Source organism: Parasteatoda tepidariorum, chromosome 4 (genome assembly GCF_982258835.1).
Source record: "Parasteatoda tepidariorum strain Cologne lab strain chromosome 4, Ptep-v5.0, whole genome shotgun sequence".
Taxonomy (NCBI): domain Eukaryota; kingdom Metazoa; phylum Arthropoda; class Arachnida; order Araneae; family Theridiidae; genus Parasteatoda; species Parasteatoda tepidariorum.
This window is the reverse complement of record NC_141758.1, coordinates 116,338,059-116,363,252: the sequence shown is the minus strand read 5'-3', so window position 1 is coordinate 116,363,252 and position 25,194 is coordinate 116,338,059. Positions and strand designations below refer to the sequence as shown.

Genomic DNA, 25,194 nt, shown 5'->3' with positions numbered 1-25,194 from the left:
CAGAGAGCCAAAATTCAAGCCACGTCTTTCACGTTTAGCCAGTTCTGTATTGGGCAGTGTTTGAAGCAAATGTTTAGCTCGCTAAAATAGTGTAGCACCCATTTTCAAGACTTGCCAGACGTGAATGAGGAAAACGAAACTGTTTTGAAACAAAAAGTGTTATTTTTTTTTTTTTTTTTTTTAACAATGGAAAGTAAAAGTAAAATACAAAATGAGAAGCACCGTGTTAGCCGAGAGTAAAACAGAGAATGCCAGTGCAACTCTTGCTCAACCAGACGCGTTTTGAAAATTTAAATAAATGAAAACAGTAGATAAAACAGTTATCAAAAAGGAGATAAATCACCTTTTGCCGCACATGTTTTCAATATTGGGGATACATTGAATTTCGATAATGCCAAATTTTTAACCACCCGTGTCACATCAGCGTATTTTGATACTCACAAATCTTATTTTATTTATACGAATGCTAATTTCCCTTGTAGTTTCTCAACATTTCTCTCACACGTCAAAATGCATTTTGCCTTGTTATACCACTCTCGGCCACTGCTTTTTTTTTTTTTTTTTGTCTTTATTCAATTTTTTGTTCACTATGTCACTCTCGGGTACTGTGATTTTTCCTTTTCATATTTTGCTGGCAACTTCACGTTTTCTGTTTAGAATCGCTTCGGTTTTCTTCATTCGGCGATTCTTTAGAATGAGCTTCTATTTCTGAGTGCTCCAAACATGTCCACTTTTATTACCATTTTCATATTTTTAAGGCCAATGAAGTTTATACTTTTACAGGGTTGTCACAGGCGACTAAAATGCAACTATTTTCAGCATGAGGGGACTATGGCAACTTTTTTAGCCTGAAAAGGCTAAAAAAGCAAGTATTTTCAGGAAAAGGAGACTATTAGGAGACTTTTCTGTACTCCTAGCAATGTTTTTTAGCATAAATTGGGTTGAAAACCTGCGACCCACAAAATCTTCTGAACACACTGAATTTCTTTTCTTGAAAAATAAAAAATATAAAATGAAAATAAAAAAATTAATAAGAAATAAATAAATAATTAAAAAATTGAATAAATAAATAATTAAAGAATAATTAAATTTGAGTCATCACTTTTTAATGCTTTCAATTTGCACAGATTCTATTGTAAGTCTTTCGTTTCTCGATCGCCATTTCAACGGTTATTGCTTTGAAATTCTGCACGATTTCAAAAAAAAAACAATTTTTAATATGATATTACAATGCATGAATTTTGAATCTGAGAAATCACTTTTTACAATATAATATATAAATATATAAAATTTGCTAAATCAATTATTGATAAAGGAGAAAATTTCTTGGAAAAAGTGTTTTTTTTTTTTTTTTTTTTTTTTTTTTTTTTTTTTTTAACGAAAAAGTATTCTTTGAATGAATTCTAGTAATTACAAGCATTCAATTTTCTGCAGATATGCAAATTTTTTTTATATAAAAATTTTAGCGATTGAACACTAACGTTTAAAGAAAAATTATCCTATTTGCCACCAACTTGACTAAACGGATCATGGTATATGACAATTAAGTCATTTAATAACATTTTAGTCTTATTTTTGCTGAATTTTAGTTCTTATTTAGGCTACTATTTTCATAGTTTTCGGCAACTATTTTCATGCTTTAGGCTACTAAAAGCAACTATTTTGTTCATTTTTTTTCTGTGGCAACCCTGTTTTAGTATACTACATTTGAGTTTCAATCGTTATTTTGATAAGAATTTTATGCTGACTAAAACAAACATTTGTATTATTTTAACAGATCCTTAAAACATTAAAAAAAATTGCATCTATATTAAAATTAAGAAGTTATTTGAAGTAATCTTTTACGTTATCTTAAGTTACAAAATTTTATATTCAGATATTTGGAATTATTGAAATTGATAATTGAATGTTGTGGAGAATATAAACGTAATAAAATACATTTGCTGCCACGATTCACTTTCTTAAAGACCTTACGAACTCAACTTTAAAAGGAGACTATCATATTAGATATGTGTATGTAAGAATCATAATGTAAGTTCACATAATGAAAAGAACTAAGCAAAGAAATTATAGTAGCAATATTCGATGATAAATACAGCAGATCGTAATTAAAGAACATGCTCTGCAAAATTTTATGGAAAATTTACGAAAATTCGTTTTAGAATGTATAGAAACATTACTATGCTCTTTGCAAATTGTCTTTACCCCCCAAAAAAAGACACGTAGCTCACATATTTGGCAAAATAAAACGATTTTAAAAAAAATGAATCATACAATATTCTTAAACATTCATATTTCAATACTTTTGAAATGCCATGAATAATGAACTAATTTTTTCAATAATAGAAAAAAGAAATATCGTGAATTATGTAAAACCTTAATAATGTGAATTATAATCTCTTCCAGATGCTCTACATGTTTACGGAATCTTTTTAATGATTTTCCTTACAATTACGTAAATAATATAAAGAACTAATGCAAATTTGGTACAACGAAAAATTTAAAAAAGTTGAAAACAACTTATAATATATACTCATAATATACAACTTGCCACATAAAAAGTTCAGGTGTTCAAATCTTGTAAAATTATAAAAAATTTATGTATCGATTAAAATTTTTTAAAAGGAAAGCAGTCTTTGCTTTTTAGACAGAAATAAGTCCAAAAATTGCCTGTTGCCTAGAAACTTCGAGATATTTTTGTATTAACTGCTAAAAAAAGTGTTGTCGATCTCAGCGAACACAATACAATAAATGATAAGGTTTCCTTTTTTTATTATCTCAACTTCCTTGTTCAGCAACAGAGAAATACTGAGTAATTCTATCTTGTCTATCAGACAGTTAGTTTATGGTTATTAAATTACTCCTCTTAATTGCTTTCCCTTATTTTAGGACTACACTAAATGTAGCTTCCTAGCTCCCCAATTTTTTGAAATTTTGTCTACACTCCTATATTGCGGGTCACGAATTAAAATATTTTATTTCATTACGGTTGTTGAACAGCCGACCCAATTTTTTTGTTTACTACTACTAATGTTCAAATGCGTAGCCTCGTAATAGTGAACCCAATCCAGAAGACGAGGAAACTCCTGGATTAAGTATAGGGAGAAATATGCTTTCGTGGAGGACTTTTTCTAGGAACTAACCCTCATTTGCTTTACACGGAGAGGAAGACCACGAAAACCTCCGACGGTTAGCCTGACGGCAAGGGGACTCTAGCCCATGATCCGTCTACCACCGAGGATATTTCACGTCAGCACAGTGGTCAGTGCTAGCCGGATATCGACCAGCCGTCGCCGGGATCGAACCCGGTTCACCTTATCTGAAGGCGAACGCTCTATCCCCTGAGCCATCGGGCTCACGAATCAAACTATGAAAAAAATCATAGATGCGTTAATTCAGAGAAAATACGTTTTTGTGCCTGATTTTGTAAGTAAATTAATTAATAATAACAACTAAAGCCGCGATGGCTGAAAGGATAGAGCGTTCGCCTTTCATTGAGGTGAACCGGGTTCGAATCCGACGATATCTGGTCGCTACGAATTCGCATCCGGCTTGAACCAACCCCTGTGCTGACCTGAAATATCCTCAGTGGTAGACGGATTATGTGTTGGAGTCCTTTGGCAGTCAGGCTAACCGTGGGAGGTTCTCGTTTTTCTCCTCTCCATGAAACTCAAATGTGGGTTAGTATCATCAAAAAGTCCTTCACGAAGTCAAAATTTTTCTTAATACTTGATCTAGCAGTTCCCTTGTCTTGAAGATTGGATACAAAATGACAAGGCTACGGAGTTGAACATTAGTAGTCGTAAACCTAACAATTTGGCCGGCTGTTCAACGACGGTTATGAAATAAAATGGCCAGAATTAACATGTTTGAAATCCTTCTCTGGAACCTTTAAGATTGACACTTAGCTCGTAAAAATCGGATCATTAGAGCAAAAATTATTCAGGATATCTTTTTTTTTTCCTCTTTTTTTTGGCGCATAGAAGCATTAACTGCAATTATTAAAAGTAAAAAAAAAATCGCAAACTGAGATCGGACAATTATTGGCAACCACTTTGATTTTATTTAAGTCAAAAAATCTGCCTTAATTGAAACATAAAAGAATTTAAATAAATCTTCAGATTGATGATAATTTACAACTGTTTACCTGCAATAGGAACTGAATAGTTGTAATATAGCTCGTATTATTGATTCTAAAGTATTATTGTGTCCTATTTTTAGAAAAACCAATTATGAGTTTCAATAATTTTAGCTTTATTTCATACAGATGTTGTATAATGTGAATCACATAATTATATTCGTAGTTATAATGAAATATTATGCATGATTTAACTTTGAATAAAAAGCATCGCAATTAATCGAAATAATGTATTTTAGGAATATATGATGAGGAAAGTGAATAATCCAGAAAACTTAAGAGTTTTTAAGGAATATTTCAGTTAATTTATAGTCTCTACATCTAGGTTTCTAGGCTGTAGATAATATAAACATGAATTTTAATTATTTGTTTATGCTTACCTATAGTTGAGAAAACCATATTTAGTAATTATTTATATTTAAGGCCATGTGATATCTAATGAGATAATGCAGGGATGCCACAGGTGACTAAAATGCGACTATTTGCAACTATTTTCGGCCTGAGGCAACTATGGCTACTTTTGTCGCCTGAAAAGGCTATAAAAGCAACTATTTTCAGGAAAAGGAGACTATTGGGAGACTTTTCTGTGCTCCTAGCAGTGTTTTATTTTAGCATAAATTGGGTTGACAACCTGCAGCATCTTCTGAATATAATGAATTTTTTTTTCTAAAAAATAAAAAAAAATATTGAATTTCAAATTTGAGTCATCACTTTTTAATGCTCTCAATTTGTACGGATTCCATTGTGAGTCTATTTTGTTTCTCAGTCGCCTTTTCAACGGTTATTGCTACTAAACTCTGCCTGATTTTAAAGAATCCAATTTTTAATACGATACTATGATGCATTAATTCTAGCATTTAAAATTATTTAATGTTCTGCAAATATACTAATTTTTTTTTCTATAAAAATTTAGTGTTAGAGCACTAACGTTAATTTAAAAATTATCGTTTTGGCCGTCAACTTGACTAAATGGATTACAATGAAGTCATTTGATAAAATTTTAGTCATATTATTGAAAAAAAAAATGCTTTTATTTAGGCGACTATTTTCATGCTTTAGGCTACTAGAAGCAACTATTTTGTTCATTTTTTTCTGTGGCAACCCTGTAATGCAATCAAACGGGACTGCGATTGCCTGGCTAGTAGGACACCGGGCCCATGTCTAAGAGAGAGTGGGTTCGATCCCCGTCGGCCGAACACTCCTCGTGAATTAAATGGTGACCGGTGCACGTTAAATCTGTCGAGTCACAAAGTCCTCCATGCTAGATCAGTACCTCCTCTGGAGGTACTGATCTAAGAGTTACCTCGTCTTCTGGATTGGTTCAAAATAACAAGACTACAGAGTTGAGTATTAGTAGTCATAAACCCAAAATTGGGTCGGCTGCTCAGCAACGGTCATAAAATAACAAAATCTGATCATATCTAATGAGATATCTAATAGTATATCTAAATGAAATGTTTATTTTATTTCATTTTATCGGGAGAAAATTCTGCCACCATGTAAAGGAAACAATCTAGAACTTGCAGGGAGGTTTAATTTCTATAATTTCTATATTTATTAATTGCGAATTAAAAAAGAATAAAGTTAAATACAATTGCAGACGAACTAGAGTGTGTTTTGGAGCAAATGAGTGTTTTGGAGCAAATTTAATATTGAACATTTATATCAATTATATAAATAATTTAAAGCTTCTTTAGCTCATGACCTATTTACTTCTAGATGTTATCTAATTATATAACAATTTTCTGATTCAACGAACATTTTTCACAAAGAATTACATTTACTGAAGGAATCTTATCTGAAATAAATATTGTTTTTCAAACTTATAACATTCATATAAATTACGCTGTTTTATTTATTTTTCTTTTATCACTTCGATGTTTTTTTTTCTTCTGCATTTTCACATTGATTATTTTATTAAATTGGATACTTTTATTGATGTATTATAGCAATTTAGAAATGAAGAAGTTTGAGGTTAATCTTTTTTCGAACACTTTTTCTGTTTCCAAACATAACTTCGAATTTATAAGTCTTCATAATGAATTTAATCTACATCTATGCATTATAATAAAATAACATTTGGGCAATATCAGAAGGAAACAATATTAATCAACCCTTTATTTAACCCATCCTCCTTTTTCACTATCTATGAGAGATCATTAATAGCTAAGGCAGGTGTTTAACAGTTTACTACTAAATAGATCTTTTTTTATGTCCAGACATCAGTAAAGCAACAACCTTGATTTTGTTTCACTGATAAGAAACAAAGGTCTCTGTAATCAATCTATAGTTTCAAAAAATTATAAATTTAAAAAAATCTGGTTTGAAATTGATATAGATGGAATTGTTTAATTCTGTAGAAAAATATTATTTAAAAAATATTGACTCGTTTTAGAGCAAAAAATTTTAGATTGTTAAATGATTTATAATTTCTTTTCATTTATTCAGAAAATGAATGAAAAGAAATTAGAGAAATATTTTGGAGAATTTTAAACAATATTTTAATTATTTTCGGTGCATAGTTTAATTTATGGTAAATAAATTTACAATATGTTATGAAAACAAAAGAACCGTCTTCCTCTTTACTACTTAGAAACGAAGGCCTTTATTATCATTCTATAATTATAAAAAATGTGTTATAAAGAGGTAATAATAATGTACTTTTTATTACAGTGTCTACAACAAGGGAACTCAGATCTATGGGACTGCTTTACTGGAAGTCGTTATACAGATTCAATTAATTACTACAGAACGAATGCTTCATTTATGATCGCTTGAATTGGATTTGCTTAATTATGAACTTGATCCTCTATGTATAGATTCGAACATTTTATTTCAGTATTATATTGACAGTATTATGAGATAGTATTTTATTAATGGCATGCACTGATGATCATAATAATTATTGTTATATTATGCAGGTATATTCATATACCGGTATATATACATATACTGGTGGATATAATTAAAATAATATTTCGTGTTGGTGTCATCATTTACCTCCAAAACAAATTTTAAAATCAAGTCTAGTCCTAGCAGATACATTTTAAATTTGGAGAAAGTCATTTTTGTACTCAATCTATTAATTTTATTTTTTATTCATATATATATTACCAGCACAAATACAAAATGCTGTGCTGAACATAAGGTGATAAACTGTTACAACGTCTTATCATTACTACAAATTCGAATAATGGGAAAGAAAACTTTTTCGGTCTGGAAAAGTCTAATTTAATTTACCCATACAGTTTTATAAAGAACATGTTTCATTTGCTTGATGTGAGTTGTAAACCGATTATATCGATTAGGGTTAGGTAATTAGCAGCCGACTCGCCAGCAGCCGCAAAATGTTTCCCCCTATCGAATGTGCTGCCTGCGATAGCTCCAGAACGTAATAAAAAACTTTTTTGGGAAAGACTGATATTAAGTAGTGCACCGAAGTTTTAGAAGCTTATAATCTCAATGTAGTTTTTCGATCACATTTCTCAATATTTTTATTGCAACAAAATAATAACACAGTACTTTAAAATAATATAATAACTTTTAAAAATTCTATAATACCATTTCATAGCTAATGTAAGATGCTTTTCATTCGTATTTTCGAAGGTTTTTGTTGGTTTACTACGTCTTTTAAATACAATACTATAACGATTCCCAAATTTGTGTTAGATAAAATTTGAATCGATAGATCATTTTCTTCACGAGCGCAATTCGAAAATAATAAGTTTTATATTCAAATAAATTTTAATTTAATTTTGAATTGTTTGCCCTTTTGATTCGTGTCTGTTCTCATTCGCTTGAACGAAATAAAGAAAACAGTATTTCACTTGTATGCAAAGCAATATAAACTGTGTAATAAGTGCAAGTACAAAATCGTCTCTGGGTTGGTTTTAAATACAGCAATATATATATATATAAAAAAATCCATAACTTCCAGTGAAGGAACGTATTTTTTTTCCTTATTTTTGTGTTACTTACTAGACTAACATTTAAATGTTTGAATTGAGTCTTCGGTATCAACCATTCTATGTAGTTACTATATGAATCAATAGATAGAGCAATCAAAATTTTAAGCTAACTTATTTTTTTTATTTTTACTTGCCATAATTAAGTATTTAACATCAGTAGATTCTGATTATTAAAATACAATTAATTATAGTGAGAAAAATTTCCAATATTGATGACAAGCATTTATATTAAATAAATAAAGTATAAAATAATTGCTTAAGAGAGGAGAAAAACGTTCGCTAATTCACTTTTTCAAAGTGAGAATTTAAAACATTTCATCATGACAGACTTCATAACATGTAAAAAAACTAATAAATTATTTTTAAAAATAGTTAATCATATTAGTAAATAAACATACAATAAATTCAAAATAACTTGTCCTTGATGGATGCATAAAATTTTTTGTTTTTTTTATTAATTGAAGGATTATTGGCTATGTTTTTTTCTTCCCAGAATAATAACAAATATGAAAGCAATTTTGTAAAAACTTGCTCATCAATTCACGATTAATAAATATACAATTCAGTTAAGTTGATTTTTAAAACAGCCTATTCTATAAATTCTAGTGGTGCCATCTATCAATCTATAAAGTAAAACTCCGAAACGGCTTTATAATTTTATTTAACATGAATCTAATTATATCATTACTTCCTTATTATAAAAACTAAATTTAAACTAACAATATTTAAAATATGTAAATTTAGAAAAATAATTCTCATTTAAAGTAGTCATTCCTTTAATTATACTACTCATTTACTAATGATAATTAAAGTATGATTATTTATAAAATATTGCTGTGCAGTCACATAACAGTCATTCATCTGAAATAATTATTCATTTAAATATGTCCCTAAAAACCAAGGTTACAAAATTTTTTTAACTAATTTGCTGATTTATTGCTTCGAACACAGCAAGATCATTTTTTTCCTTCTCAAAATTTCCATCCGATTGTAATTAAAATTCTTTTTTTTTTTTTTTTTTTTCAATTACTTGATACTTTAAATCACAGATAGTTAAAAACTCAGATAAATCCCATTGCTTTAAGAAACTGCCAACATTATTTAAGTGTGTATGGTAGCTTGTGTTAATTCATTTTAGTATGGGAACTTGTTTCCTTATCAGTAGCTTAAATAAACTCGGGCGCGCCCCCTGCATGATTTTTAAATTTAAACTTCACACAAATTTTTAAAAATTATAATATGGAACAAGAGACTTTCTATTTTAATTTATTAAATTAGTTTAACGTCAATTATTAAGGAATTAATAATTGGAATGGAAGGGCGAAATCAAAGCATTGTAAACACTTACACTTTAAAATGAAGTTTATCTAATAGATATAAGAGAAAACTTTATTTTTATTGTAATTCAGTCAGTAGAGAACCATTTTTGACTGATGGTGATTTTAAATTAAACTTTTCTTTATTAAATTTGCTAATTAAACTTAACATTATCTGTTTTCATGTCTAAATTCCAGAAAGAGCGAGACACAGTTTACCCGCTTGAATTAAATTTCAAAAGAAGTTTTCTTTTCGAAAAATAGCCTTCTAAATTGCATTTTTTTTGTTGTTTTGTTCTAAAATTACCAATTTTTTTTCACGAATGTCTGAAGTTCAGAACCAAAAAAAGCAAATTATTCGCCCTCTCAATTAAAAATCAGAGGTAAAATAAAGTTTTTAATTTTAAAAATAACTTCAAAGTTGACTTTTTTTTTAATTATCAATTTTTTTTTATTTATTTAACTTGGCATTATTTTCATAAATGTGTAAATTTCAGAAAAGGCGATGCACATTATTCACTTCCTTAAACAGTGGAATAAATTAAAATTATGCTAAAAAGCAAGCTAATATTGAAATAGAAAATTTATGCGAAACCAATCGTTTAGATAATGAATTATGAACAAAAAAAAATAAAATTTCTCGTCATAACGGGTTAAACGAAGATCTGTTTGCCAGATCCCCTCAGAACAAAGAAATAGGTTAAATATTTTCCTAAAAGCGGGTCTTTGACGGAAATTCATTGTTAAGAAAAATAATAAGAGTTTTCAAATTTTAACTATCAACGCATTCAATTAATATATATATATATATATATATATGCATTTCTTTTTAAAAAAAAATATATATATATTTTTTTTTTGTCAAAGGGAAATTCTTTGTGCCGACATTACGAACGTAGTGTAAACTTTCACATTCAGGAAAAACCTTTATCAAAAAATAGTTTTTATCAAATGTTAATTATTTTTATTACTTAAAAATTTGGGCAAAATGGGACATATATTTTCTAAAATATCTCTAACTCAGTGGCGCGACAGCCCATCTCAGTTTTCTGGGGTGAAGGAGCAGATGTTCCGTTCAGGTGGTCAGCCGAACCCACAGTGTTTAGTTCCCAAGCATGCTTGGTACTCATTTATCGACACTGAAGGGATGAAATTTCTAAATAACAAATTTTAAAAAAATTCGCATTTTTAAATTTGACTTCAGAAGAACACAGATTCGATACATTCATACTGCCCTGCTGACCAATATATTCGGAAGCTATTTCCTAGATGGCAGCTACTCTCAATATTTGAGCTTCAGAAATCCGAATGCTTCGAGAAAAAAAAGTGGTATGTTTTGTTTACTCGTCTAATTTCGTAACTCATGATAATTGCTAAGAATCAATAAATAGTATAAGAAAAGACTTTTTACTCGGCCTTTCATCACGGAAACCGGCGGGTTTTTAAAGGGTATATGGAACCCAATAATAATTAAAAAAAATGGGATCAACCACTAATTACTTTTGCCCTGCTTTTTCATTTCTTTGATATTCTGTTTCCATACCAACGTTTATATTATATAAATTAAATTCGATTTTAATTTAAAGTTTTTTCTTTCTTTTCCTTCTTATCAGATAATAATAATAAATAAAAAAGATGTTTTTCTCAAATATACAATTGAGAGCATAACGATTCTGCTGAAAAAAATGATAATAATATGTATCTAAATGGAAAAGAAAACAACGAAAAGCACACACTGTTACTTCGACCAGTGGTCAGAAAAACCAAATTACTCTTGCAGTTAACTGCAACAACCTTGTTACAAATGTAGTTAATTACAACTACCTTTTTTAAAAACTGTAGTGACTACTTTAAGAACACGAGCTTTGCTGGAGAACTTAATTTACATATTATGTTCAAAATTGTTTTGAATAAGAAATTGGCTGACATTAAATATGAGAGAATAACTAAGAAATAATTATTAATGTGTATATGAGCCGGTTTGTTACTCCAAAAAAAAAAAACTCAAATTTGTTCATTTAACCTTCAACTTTTTATGCCTTTTTCGAATAAGAATGTTTTTTTCAAGAAATGCGAAATTATCAAATAATTGCAATTTCTTATTCTCTAAGAAATTAAGTACTACATCGAAAATACACTCCATTTTTTAAAAAGAACATCAATATTTGTGTGCATTCGCGTTTGAAGGTGTGACCAAAGTGGTTCATTATCTGTTTTTCGTAATGACTAGTTTGAAATATTAGTTATACTTGATTTTAAATACGTAATTTTTCTATTACAGCTGCATTTTCATTGCATCCATTGATGGACCTGCCTGCCAAAATTTGTACCCATCAAATTCGAAAAATTTGTTCCGATAGAGCCGTATTTTTTTTTCTAAACTGACATTAAAAGTAGTTGCCAGGAATCGCTACAAAATATTGTTTTTTTTTTAATCGCACTACTTTTCTTTACACTACAAACTACGAAAAGAGTAGCGACTACAGTAGTTTCATTATCTCGTAGTGTGCTACTTTCTACCTCTGAGTTCGAAGGATTTGTATACAACCTATGAAGAAAGAGCCGGGATAGCCTGGTGGGTAGGGCACTGGACCCATGTCCAAGAGGGCGTGGGTTCGATCCCCGTCTGCCGAAGACTCTCCGTGAATTCACGTTAAATCTGTCGAGTCACAAAGCCCTCCATGTTCCCATAAACAAATCAATACCTCTGGGGGCTGCTGATCCAGGAGTTTCCTTGTCTTTTGGATTCTGGAAAGTTACGAGGCTACGGAGTTGAACATTAGTAGTCGTGGACCCAAAATTGGGTAGGCTGTTCAACAATAAAAAAACCTATTAAGAGATTTCATATATTAATTGTACTTTGTTCGAATTGAATGGAGGAGCAGTGTTCGAACCTGTTTCGCTACTAGTTTACCGAGTACAAGTAATTACAATCTATGATAAAAATTGTAATCAGTCACGAATATGATTTTATTTTATGTTCAGTGTTGAAAATTCCTAGTTTTGTAATTTCGAACCCAGACCAGAAGACAAAGAAACTCCTTGATCAAGCATTGAGATAAAATGAAAGAAATGTTATATGGAAAGGAAAACCATGAAAATCTCCTACGGAGCCTAAGGGCCTTGATCAATTGATTTAATTATACTTGTACATGATAATGAAGTTTGTTTTATTTATTATAATCGAATCTTATACCGATCAGAAAATCAGTTTGACCAAGTCTTATGCAAATCAAGAAGGCCCTATAGAAACAAAAACTGCGCATTTCGGTTATTCTTTTGATAGAACTTCATAAAAATCAGAATTTTTTTTAATTCTATCTACTGTATGGAACTAGAAATTAATATTCCAAAATATTAAGTTAATACTTTCGAACAAACTAAGTAAGAGTATTTTTAAAAAGAACTTATTAAAGTTTTCTTTCTCGGTATTTGCATTATATAAACCTTGGCGAATAATGAGCTCGTATCCTTTGGCCAAGATATAAACAAAATAACGCTGAGTTCTCATCTTTCGTTAAGGGGTGAGGCATCGAAAAGAAAAGAAAAAAAAGGCCGAGCAGAGTTTGATTAAAGTTAAAATAATTTTTTTTGCCTCAATAGGCGTGTGATATACATATATAAATTGAACATACTAAATTCAAGAAAACTTTGGTTACACATTTCAAAAACGAACTTATAAATGTAAACGCCTTTTTTCCACATAAAGATAAAAGAATTTTTTAAACTATCAGACTTTGTTTAACATCAATAACAAACCACAAAGTGATTTTGAAAGACGCTTTTTCATTTTATCGATTTAAAATGGCAAAGTATAAAATGCCCTAATTTTAATTGCTAACACTCATTGCAAAGCTTTAAAAATAATTCTTACTCTTACCTATGAAGCGCGTTAAATTGAAGATAATTAGCGGAAAAAAAGTACTTTTTAATAATTATTCGTTATTTTCAATTATTTACGGCAAAATTTAAATTACAAAATTATTTAAAATGACAAAGTACAAAATTCGAATGAAATCTGCACAGTAGTTCACAAGAAATTAAATTTTAAGTATACGACTCTCTTAAATTGGATAACTCAGAAACTGTTCAACCGATTTCGTTTAAATTTCATCATTTAAACTGCTCAACTGATTTCGTTTAAATGTCGTTATTTAAAGTTACATGCTTTAAAACGGTGTAAAAATTTACACACCTGTTAAAAGTGTTCGGTAGTTACTTAACGAAATAATTAAAAAAAAAATTTCTTTGGAAAAAGAAATTTAATAATTATATGTAAAAATGTTTTGGTTTGCTTGAAAGGTCCACGAAATAGTGAAATGAGCAAAAAGTAAAATTAACATTAAGGGTCCCAAACATAAGACTAAATAATTGGGCCCCTATTTTACACAATTCCGGTTGCTTTGTGCTAAAATCCCTATCAGTCAACTACAAAAAAAGTTTCATTTTATATTCGAAGAAAGTGCGCTTTTGTTTTTTGCCTAATTTCGTAACTTAATAGTTAACACTAACTAATAAGCATATTTAAGTTTGCTCCTTTAAACCGGTTTATAATTCGTTACAACATAACATATTCAGATTGATACTTTTTGCTGTACTATCATCATAGATGTAGGTAGATAAATGCTTGAAACAAAATGCTTTTGCTACTTTTATATTCCGATTCAAAGTACAGTTAATTTAAACTAAGAATTAATACTTTAAGTGTGTATAAATCAACCCTTAAAGAATAAACATTTCTACAGCGTGTGTATAATATTGTTTGCAAAGAGATTGCCCCAGAAAAGTTTTAATCGCTCAAAATGGTTGATTTATTTATCAGATTAGCAATCTATTTAATCTGACACAACTCGTGGGTAATCATTAAAAAAAAAAACAATTTAAAGTACGTTTATTTCTTTTTAAGTAAGTTCGTGAAATCAGCGTTTTTCAAGTATTCATACGAAACTCGTATTTTTGATAATTCGAACATTTTTTACCTTCCCTTCTGAGTTCGAAGTACTAAGAGTGTATGTGGTGTAATCGTTAAATAAATATATTTTGATACTTTAAAATTGAGGAGATTAATTCTCTTTTTAAGCAAGCACTTTAAAAAAAACTTTGATTTAAGTATAATTATTTTTAAATGTAATGCCAAAGAAAAGTACATGTTCTTTAGAGTTTTAAAATTGTTTCATACAAAGAAAAAATTAAAAGAAAAGTTCTGTTGGAGAATGAAAACGATTTTTTTTAAAAAACAACTTTAAATGAGTAAGAAAAACATCTGCTAACAAAACAGGTGTTATTCTAATTACCCTTTTATAAAGAAATAAAGACCCCGTTTTGAAATGGAACAAAACTTGATGCTTCATTAAAAATAGTCGTCAAGGGTGAGAATATGGTTTCACAAAAAAATAAATAAAAGAAAACTAATTAACAAATCATTTTTCTTTCTTTGTTAAGTTAATGCAAAACTTCTTTAAATGTGTTTCAGTTGTACCACAAATAATGAATTAAAATAGATTTTAAATAATTTTGCCCGCCATGATATATAAATTCTCTTTTGCCATAAGATTCTATCACCTCAAGGAATTTATCGTCAATACTGGTAGCTACTAAATTTTTTTTTAATTATGCATAATTTATAAATGCCTTATTTTATGCTCATTGAGTTTTTGAGGTGTTCAAAATATTTTTAAATTAAAATTATTGCTCATCCGAAAAAAAAAAATTTTTTTTTTATGTCAGTAAAATTTATATTCTCAATTTCAAACAGTATGACCATGTTATAGGGCCCCCTTCCTGCTTAGTTCAGTTCTTATCAATTAAATTCTAGGAAATAATCATCAAAAGCAATAAGTCGCATAGTAAATACAAGTATTTAGTATTAATAATAATTTTATTTTATAACAATCGTTGGTGAGCCGATCCAATTTTTAGGGTTTAAGATTACTAATGTAACTCCGTAGCATTGTCATTTTGAACCCAATCCAGAAGACAAGGAAACTCCTGGCTCCAGTATTGAGAGAAATTTGCCTTTGTGGAGGACTTTCTGATAGAACTAACCCGCATTTGGGTAGCATGGAGAGAAAGATCACGAGAACCACCCTGACGACTAGGGGACTCAAACCCATGATCCGTCTACTACTGAGGATACTTTACGTCAGCACTGTGGTTGGTGCGAAATTCGTATTGACCAGCCATCGCTGGGATCCGATTCTCGACATTGGAAGGCGAACGCCCTGAGCCATCACGGCTCACTTATAGTTTATTTAATTTTTTATAACAGTCGAACCAATTGTTGGGCTTTGCAACTGAAATATTATTTCTTACCTTTTCTTTATAAGATAAGGCCTTCACATTTGTATTATATTAACTGATAAATCGGAGCTTATAGATTATGCAGACACATTTTAGGAGGTTGCAGTAGACATAACGAAAACAAACATACACTTTTTATTTTCTTCCTTTCCATATTTCAACGATAGCTAAGATTTAAGATAAGTAACCTTATACACATCAATTATAATTAGGATGAAATAATTGCACTAACTAAATGCCAACTTAAGTCCGGGGAAAAATTCATTCATTCGTAGTTTATTTTTAAAGCGTCGTTGAACAGTCGACCCAATTTGGGTTTATGACTACTAATGTTCAGCTCAGTAACTTTGAACCCAATCCAGAAGACAAGGGTTGGGCGAAGTTTCTCTTCGTGGAGGACTTTTTAATGGAACTAAACCGCATTTGCGTTACACGGAGAGGAAAACCACAAGGTACCGGGGCTCTTATATATTTAACTTCATTTTCAATACACCAAGAAGCAAATTGTGGTTATTTTTTATTGTTACTTATTAATGATGTTAATTATTATTGATAATTATTAATTGCCTTATTAAAAAAATAAAGCATTGAAAATATTACTTGGGTGATTTGGTTATCTCTCTCTCTCTCTGCAGTCAGGCTACCAAAGCAGGGGAGCCTGCTTCGGATCATCCTCAGGGCAGATCGTCGCCAATAGCTGCAGCTTAGGGTGACGTCAATTAAGTACCTACCTACCCATATATTTCATACTTTCACAAAATTTACGCTTTAATAAATCGTGTGTGACTAGCTTGAATAAAATTTAAAAAAAAGAGGAAAAAATTAGACGTTGTCACATACAAATCTGAACATTTAAAGAGCATAACATAATTGATGCCAGTTATTATTTTTATCCTGGTGCTTACGAACCTTGCATGCGTTAAAATGTTACATTTCCAATGAAAAAAAATTTAATTGATGGAATTTAGCTCATATATTTTTCTCAAGACTATTGTTGTAGTTCATATACATCGCACTAAAGCTGCACAATGGGCTATTGGCGACTGTTTGAGAAGCATCCCCGAGGATGATCCGAAGACATGCCATCACAATTTTTGATCCACTGCAGAGGGGATGGCACCACGGCTTCGGTAGCCCGACAACCTGCATGAGAAATCGGGCACTTTGTGGTAGAACAGTTTAACGAGGACCCATAACGCACACCCTCGGTTTCTAGGCAGGCTAGGCAAAGTGATCAGTGATGATTGACTTTGTTGATCTGCTGGGAACCGCGTCTTAACGATCAGTCCACTGCGAGAATTCTCAAGTCTAATTTCAGTCCCCAGGACAGAAGAATGGCACCCATGCTGAAAATGTCACTTGCTTGCATCTTTCACTTTATTTATTTCCTATTTTTAGAAATGTAAGAGACTCAACAGTGGTAAAGATCGTTTCCAATCTAATACTATAAGTAAGGCGTACTTTTTGATATAATGTTAGAGCTACAGTGATGTTTGTTTGACTATTGTTGACAATTTACTTCTAGTTTATAACTTCACATTGAGCCACACTATTTTTAACACATTCTATAGGTTTAATTTTATCTAAATTATGGCTGATTTTAAAAAAAAAATTAAAAAAGTAGCATTCATTTTACAATGATTAACATATCAACAAAATATTCTTACTTAAAATTATAATAGTTAAGATAATTTACTATATAAAATGTATTTTTGAAAAATATAAAATGAAATATATGTGTTACCGGCAAAGTATAAAACGGGCATTGTATAGAATGCCCAGGCATTACATATAATGCCTGATGTTTTCCGCAAGATATGAAATAAGAGAAGTATTACATACTTTCCCTCTATTCTCGATTCTATAGAATGACAAATGGTAAATGATGTGCATATGTCAAAAATAAAAATGTTATTCTGAAAAAATAATGAGAGTGCCATTAAAAAGTTTTATTCAAAATGCGTTTAAAAAAGAGAAAGTTGTACAAAACATAATTTATGCCTTTCTTACTAAGGGAAACAAAATTTTCATACAAAAAAAAAAAATAAGACATTAACTTATTTGCTGCAACATGGCAGACTTGAATGACATTTTGACGAATCGGAGATGTATTTTATACTTTCTCATTTGGCATTCCATAGAGTGCCTATAGGAAATGTGTGAAATAGAAATTGCTTCATACATTGTCGGTTAGTTTTAGGCATTCTATACAATGCCGGATTTCAAACTTTGTCGGTAACATATGAATTGAATGATTTAAAAAATATTAATTCAGAAAACTAGGACAAATGTGAGGGAACTTAACTATACTAAATGATGAGGTATTATTGAATTGATGAGGTTGAAGGTATACTAAATGTAGAATTTTTCCTTTATTGCTCAACACACATCTTTGAAGGAACGTTATAACAGATACATATTTCTTTTAAGTACTTCATTTCACTGTGAGAACACTCACTTAAAATGAATAAAAAGGATTTTATTTTTCCTCTGTCAATGATGAGAAGTTAAAATTATTGAAAAATCTTTTTCAATCATAGAAATTTTTAAGAAATTAAAAAAAAAATTTTAATTTAAAATTATATCGGCATAATGATGATCTAATAAATAAAAGAAATTTATTTTTATCACCTACATTTTTTTAATGATAATGTCTCCAACAACGTTTAAAAAAAAAAAACGTACAGGCCGCAGCTGTTTTGAGTAACGTACACGAAGTACGATAGAATAATAAAAAAAAATAATAATTTTTTTAACTTTTAATTTAATTCATTATACATTCAAGCTCACTTTTTTTCGGAACACCTTTAAGGATTGAAATTTCCAGAAAGACAGAAGGCGGCCTTTTTGAACACTTTTTTTGCAAAAATCCTTGAGTGATTATTCCAAAGGAACTATTACTTTGGAATCAGTTATACATGGCGTGATTACCTTTGTTGAATGGGATCATCTTTAAAGGTTCTAAAGAAAAAGTTTGAAAATGAAAAAAAAAAAAAGCAATTAGATACTGTTAACAAAGCATTATGTTTGTAGACTATTTTAAGAAAGACGTTTGTAGTTCATCCAACCTTTAGGTACTTGAAAACTATAATTATTCTGTGTACGCCCTGTTCTGTGTAAATGATTGATGCTTGTTTATAGTTCTTCTCCATTCAAATCATTCACGGAATTAGTTGGTTGAACAAAACTATTTTCTAAGTGGGAAAAGCGTGTGCCCCAACCATAAGAAATGGACCAACAAGGAAACTATGAAAAATGTTACGTTTGTGACGTGTTACTGTTAGTTGAGTCTAAATGAAACATTAACATTCTTGTCCTTTTACGGCGAAATAAAAGAACAATTTTTATTTATAATTTACAAAAAATGTAAATCAAAATTATTTTCCAAACATATTAATTACAGTTTTAAAATAAATTTTTAAGGAAAATTCTTTTTGAAGAATGCATATATATACTCAGACAAACTTCCATTTTGCGAATTTTTTTGGATGGACCAAGAACATTTTCGAAATTTCTTCATAAAACAACCTCCAAATAGCGAAGTGAATTTTCTATTGAACGAACTTTTCTTTGAGATCCACTTTCCCTACAATATTTCAAATTTATTAACGCACTTTATGGTGAGAAATGAACGAAGACCTCAAAACAAAATTAACGGATTTTAGCAGCAGTAATTAAACTTAAGAATGCATGAGGTAATGTATATGGAACGCATGTAGTATGTTTAAAATTACTTCTATAATAAATGCAGCTATAAATTTACACATAGCCTTTTTTTACTTGAAAATGCATATAGCATGATGGAGTAACACTGTATAATGTTTTGCTCTATTCTTGCTTTCCATACAGATTTTTTTTTATGTTTAAGATTTATAAAACAAATAGTAGATACTAGTTTACAAGATAAAAGTGCATCAAGTGCTGTTTTAATTATGTCTAGTGTTTATGAATTTAAAACCTGTTTTGTAATGTTTAGTATTCTAAAAGGTCTATTTAACAAATTTTTCATGTAACAAACTTATTATCGAGATTGAACGACTTCGTTAAATAGAGTTCCAACTATTAACCCTTTTTTTTTTAAAGGGTTGACTGAATTTTTAAAAGCGTTACTATGAAGGAATAAAAAACCGTGCCATACATTATTTTAAAAGTTATTGGAGTTTACCAACATTTGGAATGATGTCTGAAGTGAAATATTAATGGTCTAAAAATAATGTTAGAATAAATAAGACCAGTTAAAGGGAATCAAAACAGCCTCTTATGAATTTATTCGCACAAAAAAGGAGAAAAAGAAATCAGTAAAAAGTATAAACGCGAAACTTTTGGTGCACCCTTCAAATATTGAGTTTTGCCAAAAAATGTAACCCGGAAAATCATGGTCCTCACTTTATCTCCCTCCCCTTTCACGCCTCTCTTCCAATTCCACCATTCCAGTTGTTGTCTGGTCCACTAGATTTGATGGTAAAATTTCAATGTATCGCAGTGCCATCTGTTGACGATATACATCTCCACTAACTAGAAAGAAACTATTATTTATTTTACATAACTGGTGCAGAACATCTATTAACAGAATATAATGCAAATACTCTGTTGCATATTCTATAATTCCTAGCAAGGCTTTGGAATATTATTACAATTTTTCATTTTTAGTAATGAACAAAATAAAGGATATCGAGCAAACAAATATTGTTATTTTTCTGAAATAACAATATTTTCTTGAATTGTGTTCAGTTGAGAAATATAATTAAAATCTATTTCAAGAAAATTGTTTACCCTTTTTAAAGGGAAAAGTTTGGACGTCAAAATAAAATTGTGCATCCATCATTTTTTCTTCATTATATAAAAAAAAGCAATGTGTTTATTTGGTGTGCACATATATACTTCCATCTTACGGAAAAATAGTAGTTAATTCAGCTGTTTTGCATCGAATAAATTTAAACGGCAGAAATAGTTTCCTAAAAAGATTTAATTCTCAGTTAGCTGGTTATAATTTTATGTTTCCTTTTAATAAAAACGTGACAATCATTTGAAAAGGAATTTTACTTTTAAAGAAAACCTAAATTAGAGTACTAAAAAAAATTATTAGTATATTAATGAAAAAGAGATAAGATTTTGAGATGTGTAAAAATTTAATTAAATAGTTGGTGAAATAGTTCTGCGAAACCTGCGCGGACAGGTAATTAAAAAGTTTATTGTAAGGGTAAAAGGATATGTTGAAAAATTTTAAGATGCTTACAAATGTTGAGTACTTATTCGTTTTGATAATTGTAGGATATACGTGTATATTAAAGAAATTGATAAATATTTACTAATTCCAAATCTATGCATAAGTATGTATATTATTGAAATTGTATCAATTATTGATAGAAAAAACAAACAAAAAACTGATTTATAATTATTCATTCCTGATGTATAACATTCTATCAGAAAAATGCTTTTATAAAACTAGACGTTCATTGAATAGAATGTTTTTTACTTAATAGAAAAATTATTTAATCAAAACTCTTTATTAAATTATGAATACATTTTTAGTCGACTAAAAACGAAACATCGTATTTTATAATTGAAAAAAAAAAAAAAAGATTAGCAATTGGTCTTTGGCAACGAAATATATTAATGAAATTTTACGCTAAAAGCGTAACAACTTAGTGGATATTAGTGTGAATTAGACAAAGAAGTGGTTATTAGTATAATATTAGAAACAAAATTAAAAAGAAAAAGGAATAATAGTTAGTTAACTTGGTACAAAGGATCAAGGTTAGGGCTGCCCTTACGGCAGTGTTTCCCAAAGTGTGGTACACGTACCCCCAGGGGTACGGGAACAGTTTAGCGGAGGTACGCGTTCTCATGCGAAATATCTTGCAACAAACGGAAATTTCAAAACCTTTTATTTAAAAACAAAGCTAGCCATGAAAATTTACGATTACGTATTTTTCTATTAGCTATTTTTTGCAGAGTTAGCAATTAATAATTATTGGTGTCAACAGCCAGTTGCGATTTTTAAATTTTGTGCTATTTCTTATAGTAAAAAATACATTCATTTTCTTATTAGTGGTACACAGCATTACGAAATATTTAGAAAGGGTACACAAAAGTCATAAGTTTGGGAAACACTGCCTTACGGGATATGTTAATAAAACACTGGAGCTGAATTTACACCCGGTTGACAAAAAATAAGACTTCCTTTCTCCGTTCAGATGCGTTATTAAGAGGACGCCATAACGTGGGAGAAAACTTTCGTCGCTAATTTTCATCTTTCTTCATTACTAATTTAAAATAATGAAAAAGTTGTTTCAGAACAAATAATATAAACCTCATTGAACAGCTGACCTATTAAAGTTTAATTTAACTCCGCAACCTTGTAGTTTTGAACCCAATTCAGAAGACAAGTGAACTCCTGTATTAAATATTTGGGGAAATTTGCCTTTGTGGAAGACTTTTGCTGAAAGTCTCACGCCTTTAAATTACATGGAGAGGAAAACCTCCCACGGTTAGCTTGACGGTAAGGGGACTCAAACCGTCTATCACTGAGGATATGTTACGTCAGCACTGTGGTCAGTGCAAGCTGGATGCGGAATTCGTATCGACCAGCCATCGCTGGGATTCGAACCCGGTTCACCTCATTGGAAGAACCATCACGGCTCTATCTCCCTTATTTGGAAAAAGAACAACTGGCTGATGCTGCTAAGCCAGTGATTTGCTACTGTAGTTTCGACTGCAAAAGTTCGCCACACAGTGTGGGGCAGTAGTGGTTCTAACCAGCTGGGGAATGGACAGCATTTTCTTTTATAACTTATTTGTCCTTATAAGGATTTTCCTCTAGTCATGATTTAGGGTTTGGGTACAATAGACCAATGGTCGATGTGCCCAGCTCCTTGGAGCTGTCCAATCTCTAAGTTTAACTACAAAATTCATTGGACTACTTGGTTCAACTCCGTAGCTTTGTCATTTTGAACCCAATCCAGAAGACGAGGGAACTCCTGGATCCAGGGACTGTATATGGACCTTTTATGGAGCTAACCCTCATTTGTGTTGCGTGGAAAGGAAGAAGACGAGAACCTCCCACGGTTAGCTTAACGTCGAGGGGACTCTAACCCATGACCTGTCTGCCACTGAGGATATTTCACGTCAGCATTGTGGTCGGTGCAAGCCGGATGCGCAATTTGTATTGACCAGCCATCGCCGGGATCGAACCCCGGATCACTTCATTGGAAGGCGAACGCTCTATCCCAGGGGCTTCCAACTGGCTGCCCGCGAAGCCTTTTATTGTGGTCCGCGAATTAAAATATATTAGTTGTCATTTTTTTGCGGACAATTTTCGTAAAAAATCTATATGTGTTTAAAATACTTTTCTTTCGTTAAAAAAATCCTAATCTCTCCGTTTCTGTGAAGTTTAACATACCAAAGGTGCAAAAAAATTATACTCAGCAAAATTATTTATAATGCATTTTATTTGGTTTCTAATACAAAAAAAATTATATTTAAAAGCAGCCAGTGCAGCTACTGTTTCTGAAAATTTGTCTTTCTTTCGTGGCGAATGAAGCAAATTTTTCCATTGTTATTTTTTGGTAGAAAATATATTTTTCTTAAAATAAGTTTTCTAATTATTTTTATTTTATGCTAAATAATTATAGGAAAGATTTGTTTATTGTTAATTTACGTCGCACTAGAGCTGCACAATGGGCTATTGGCGACGGTCTCCCGGAGGATGATCCGAAGACATGCCATCACAATTTTGATTCTCTGCGGAGGGGATGGCACCCCCGCTTCGGTAGCCCGACGACCTGCGCGCGAAGTCTAGCACTTAACGGTAGAACAGTTTAACGAGGACCAATACCGCACACCCGCACGAGGGTAATCAAGAGCAAGCGTAATCAATACCCGCAATACCGCACGAGGACCAATACCGCACGATGATCTGCTGGGAACCGTGTCTTAACGATCAGTCCGCTGCGGGAAAGAAACGCAAGAGTGAAAATCAATGATCGTTGGGATTATTTAGTGGGTCAAAATAACGTTTCAATGCTGCATGCAAATGACATCAGTGCCTAAAGACATGAAGAGACATTATTCCACGCTGCATGAAAAAAAAGAAGAATCCAAACTGTAGAGGAGAATCCAGAAGTATTTTGTATCCAGAAGTATTTCCTTTTCCCATATCCAGAAGTATTTTCCATTTGAATCCAGAAGTATTTCCCATGATCAATCATCTTCTCTGCATATGCCGTTTCTCTTGCGCTTGCTAAAGCATAAAATTTTGATAAAGTTGCGGCCCGCCATTTGACTGGTGTTTTTAATTGTGGCCCCTGGCCTCATGTAAGTTGGAAACCCCTGCTCTATCCCCTGAGCCATCGCCTGTTAAAATGATATTTGATTAATTTATAATTATTTACACTATCTTACACTAACCAGAGAATCAGGTTGGTCAAGACTTGTGCAAACCAAGAAGCCGCCCTAGAAACGAAAAAAATGTGAATTTTTTTATTTTTTTATAAGAACTCTTTTTACTCCATCTACTGCATGAAATAAACAATTAATATTCCAAAATATTGAGTTAAAGGTTGATTTCGTTAGGTTGAGTTCGAAAGGTTGAGTTAAACTGATTTCGTTAACTTAATAGTTAACACTAATTAATTAGCACACTTAAGTTTACTCCTTTACACCATTAAGTTCGGTTTTTAATACGCGAAAATTCTATCATGAGAACAAAACTTATTCAGGGGGATACTTTTTTGTTGCTGTACTTTATCATAGATGTAGGTAGATAAATGCTTCTGTTAATTTTAATTTTGACAAAGAATTAATACTTAAAGTATGTATAAATTAATCATTAATTTATAATTTAAAAAGTATAATTTATAATTTAAAAAGTAAAAATTTCAACAGCGTGTGAACATTTTTTGTAAAGAAATGGCCCCAGAAAAGCAATCATCCATTGCTCTCAAAAGTGTCGATTCGTTTCTGATTTAGTGTACCCACCTTATTTATCAGATTAACAATTAATTTAATATGATACAATGGCAGGTAATCATTAAAAATAAACAATTTTAAAGAATTTTATTTCTTTTTAAATAACTCAGCGTCATCCAAGTATTCATTCTAAATTCCAAATTTTGATAATTCGAAGATTTTTTACCTTCCCTTCTGATTTCGAAGAACTAAGAGTGTATGTTGTATAAGTTTTAAATAAATGTAATTAAATTTTAATACTTTAAAAGTTAGGAATATCATTACTATTTGAGTTCTTTTTTAATTACTTTAAATTCTCTTTTTAAGCAAGCACTTTAAAAAACTGTGATTTAAATATAATTATTTCTAAATGTAATGTCAAAGAAAAATATGTTCTTTAGAGTTATAAAATCGTTTTAAAACTGTTTCATAGAAAGAAAAAATGAAAAGAAAATTTTTGTTCGAGAATGAAAATGATTTTTTTAAGCATCTGTTTATAGACTCCTGACTACAGCAGTAAAAT

At 30.6% G+C, this 25,194-nt stretch overlaps 1 protein-coding gene and 1 long non-coding RNA gene across 5 annotated transcripts in view; one reads left to right on the top strand and one right to left on the bottom strand.

Moving 5' to 3' along the window:
- LOC147812608 (uncharacterized) overlaps positions 1 to 7,123 on the top strand; it is a 30,679-nt gene extending 23,556 nt beyond the window's left edge. For all 4 annotated transcript variants that reach the window (XR_015433305.1, XR_015433308.1, XR_015433306.1 and 1 more), the window contains one exon: positions 6,812 to 7,123. This is a non-coding gene — a long non-coding RNA (uncharacterized LOC147812608). The remainder of the gene's footprint in view (positions 1 to 6,811) is intronic.
- Positions 1 to 25,194, bottom strand: part of LOC147812596 (pre-mRNA 3' end processing protein WDR33-like) — a 612,260-nt gene that overhangs the window by 75,555 nt on the left and 511,511 nt on the right. The window lies entirely within an intron of this gene.